Raw genomic sequence first — 4,167 nt, forward strand, 5'->3', positions numbered from 1 at the left:
CAACCCAAACCTAGACTTGTTGATAAAATTGCAGAGGGTTTGAGTTTTGCTTCAGTTCCAAGTTTTGTTGTAGCTGGTTTAAAATTAGCCGGGCAAGCATTTAAAGGTGTGAAGGATAATGTGTAAATTACCTAAACTCGGAGAGTTTTAGAGGAAAAGGTTTTGATATTCACAAAGTGATTGGAAAATTACCAAAGCCAAAAACGGGATGGATTGACTCTTCCGGGACGTAACCACATTGGTCCTTATAATCCACTTAAAAAACAAGTTGAGTGGGAAAGAAAGACTGGAAAGTTTTTGAAGATTCATCAACCACCAACTGCAAAAACTGATGCTGGAGCAATACAACATGATGTGGATTATTCAGTATGTGAATCTCTTTTTTCGGAGAAAAGAATATAAAAAACTCTTGAACAGACAAAACATAGAGTAAAAATGAAGCAGATAGGAAAATGGTAAAATCTTTAGATGTAATTCCAAAACAAGAGAGACAGTGGGGACATTGATATATCAATTTGAAACAAAAAAAAGGACTGGAGAAAAATCCTGCAAAACAAAATCGTATATTTTAATCAACAATTCAACTTGCAAATGAATTCAATTGTGAGAGATTTTCCAAAGGAACGAGTAATTTCACACGGAATAGATCAAATTTGGACAGCTGATCTTCTTTAAATTAGAAAATAGAGTAAATGGAATAAGGGAGTAAGATATGTTCATTTTTTTTTACCAATGTTTTCCGCTGTAAGATTGTAAAAAATATAGTATAATTAAAAAAATATGTAAACATGGAAAAAGTCCACTATTGCTTGAATATGATGAAAGAGTAGAAATACCTTATTATTGGAAATTAACGCTCCATGAAATTAAGATATTGGAAATTATCGAGACTTCAATTAACGTGAATTTAATGTAAAACGGCTTTTGAATAAAGAAAATTAAATCGAACGAGGAGATAAGATTTCACAATAAAGGAAATTAACGCTGTTAAGAAGCGGTGGTGACCACTGGAACAAATTTATTTAACAGTGGATGCAAAAAAAATCACTGATAATAAAACTGAGCGAGTCCTATGGTCAACAAACAGTCCTCAAAATTCCAATTAATATAGGGGTTAACGGAAAGAAAGAAAGCAAGCTTGTACCTTATTTTATTGCTTTTTAGGTGTCATGAATGTCTGGAAAGGTTTCAAAATTAGGGTTAAAATTATGAAAATTAAGAGCGCGGAAATTAACACCATACACTTAAATAACGTCGCAGAAAATCACGATCAACATAATTAGCGTGACTTAAATTAACGCGGATTTTACGATTCGCGTTCATGGATCGGCAATTTCCTGTTATAAGGTGCAAGGATTTGTATGGGGAAAACGGCTTTTCTCAAACTGGTTCGAAAAAATATTTACGATTTAAAAATAAAAATAGCTTACCATGCTTCAAAAAAAACTGTTGATGGTAATTGATGTTTTTAGTAAATTTGCTTGGGTGGAAATGTTAAAAAATATAAATGGTTTGACTGTTGCAGAAGCACTGAATAAACACTTCGAGTTTGCCAACTGGAAAACCTAAACTGTTGTAGACTATAATTTTTTTAATCAAAATGTTGATAATGGTTTGAAAAAATATCATGTAGAATTATATTCAAGTGAAAATGAGGAAAAGGGTTCAAATTTTGAGAGGTTTAACAGTACAATAAAACACTTGACGTAGAAAATGTTCTCAGTAAATACCAATACTATATATTGGGATAAGTCCTGCACAAGCAAGTAAAAAAATGAATGAAAATCGTGTTCGTAAGAATATTTATGGTGGTTTGATTTATGACAAGATTGGCGAGCCTAAAGTTAAAATTGGTGAAAAGATGAAATAAATACGCAAAACATTTGATAAAGGTTGCACACGAAATTGGACAGAAGGAATTTTTGCTGTGAATGAAATAAAAGCTAGACGCTTCATGAGCGTACACTGGGTTGCCTGTAGTACGTGTTACTCAAAAACTGGGTGGTATTGAACTGCAGCGTTCCAGGCAATTTTTTCAAGTCGGGGGTCATTAAGACCATTTAATGGGTCACCCAGAAGCCGTACCAGCAGACGCCCTTTGGCTCACACGTTCATACGACAAAACAGATCTTTTTCTGTTATTAAAAACCTGGCTATCAGCCTATTAATCATTTGTGAGTAAGACAAAAACCCTGTCATCTTTAGAAAAAATAGGCAGGCATTGCGTAAGTGTGGTAGTGCAGTAACACAGCACGTTATTCCGTATTGTCAACTGAGGTGCGTGTTGTCTTCCAGGAGATTCAAGTCTTTGCGTAATATGTAGCTCTAACATTATACACTTAATGTATGGTCCCGAGGGAAACAGTTAATTTTGTTTTCCCGAGAGTCCTGATGTTTCCCGAGACGAAGTCGAGGGAAACATCAGGACTCAAAGGAAAACAAAACTAACTAGTTTCCCGAGGGACCAGACATTAAGTGCTTTGTTATATATTTAGACTTTTCCTGCAACAATCCAGCAAATATCCAAAGCGGGAAACAACTGCGGAATTGTATCCCGGTCGGGATACATTTGAATTTGATCAGGGCCACGTGAAAAAGAATCAACCAATCACAGTGCTCGTTTTGTTGAGCGGATGTCTAGGTATATAACAATACACGATATTGTTTTGGTATTGTATATCATGGTAGTGCCATGGTAGAAGTATTAGGTAAATAGCCCCCTGAGAAGACATGTGGTTACTAGCAAAGTACTAAACACAGAAAGATTGAAGAAAATAAAAGGGAATCGAGAAACATTGGCTTCTAGGCTGAGATGTTGATCATTTTCAAGTTCCCTCGTAACTTGTTTTCACCACAAGTTTAAGCGTGCACTCTGAGCGTCAGACGGCTTTGTAATACAAAAGTTCACTGTAGTTAATCCCTTTCCGGCGGGGTTAGTATTTGGATGGGTGACAATTCTGTTTTAACGCTCAAAAATACGAACTAAGCTATTTTTCAGATTTTGTTAGATTGCTTTATGCAAAAGAAATATTGATGCAAAAGTAAATAAATATTGATACTTTATTTTTAGTTTTTAATAGTACAATAAAATACTTACTTACAAAAAAAATTAAATAAATAAATAAGTGTTGAAACACAGTTTTTAGGAAGAGCAGAAGGAAGTTTTCAGGACGGTCGATCGAGGATAAAATTTCGGTCAGTGGAAAACGCAGACTGCAGACTGCAGACCGGGGGTAAAATGCAGACTGAGGGTAAAATGCAGACTGCAGACTGCAGACCAGGGGTAAAATGCAGACTGAGGGTAAAATAAAATATTAATAATGAAAAACGAGTCATAAGAATAAAATAAAGAGTGTTTGTACCCGTTCGTACTTTCACACTGAAACCCCAACACATCTCCCATCGCTTTGGTTGCCCCACGGCATTTTATAAATCCGGATTTTCATCGAACTCTATAAGAATTGAAGCTGATTGTATCCTTGTTGTTATTGGAATAAGTATAGTTTCGTTAAGTGAGTTGCTTTTAGGCAAAGAAATCACCACCCCGTAATTCTACTGTCCATTTTGCTGCACCGAAAAAAGTCACCGAGTAATTACCCAATAACTCAATTTATTTTGACACACATGGCTACAATAATAATAATAATAATAATAATAATAATAGTTCATTAAGTTCTCTTGTAGTATTACCTACTAAATTATCGAACTAGAGTATGGGATGTTATAAGAATATAAAATCTATATAAAATCATATACAATATACAAGAAAAATAAAATATTTACACAAAACATATAAACATAAAAAGTCCTCAGTTTGTTTGGTTTTACACTTTTCACAATATACAAGAAAAATAAAACATTTACACAAAATATTTCAACATAAAAAAGTCCTCAGTTCGTTTAGTTTTACACTTTTCACAGTTTATAAATAAATAAATAAATATTGTAAGGGTTGACCCATAAGTCGGATTTTGTCCATGTATTTAACGCAGTTGGTGGCGTCTAGTAGATAAGCTACAATCGGCGTCAAAATTGTTGAGACACTCTTATCCTTTAGAGTCGATTTCAAGCTCGGCGGCGCAAATGGCCCCCTCCCCCGCACCCCCGGAACAATGTTGTGTTTTTCTGTTTTCTACGAGCCTTGTCGACAGCGGTACAACATTGATT

The sequence above is a fragment of the Montipora foliosa genome, chromosome 12 (assembly GCF_036669935.1).
Source record: "Montipora foliosa isolate CH-2021 chromosome 12, ASM3666993v2, whole genome shotgun sequence".
Classification (NCBI taxonomy): Eukaryota; Metazoa; Cnidaria; class Anthozoa; order Scleractinia; family Acroporidae; genus Montipora; species Montipora foliosa.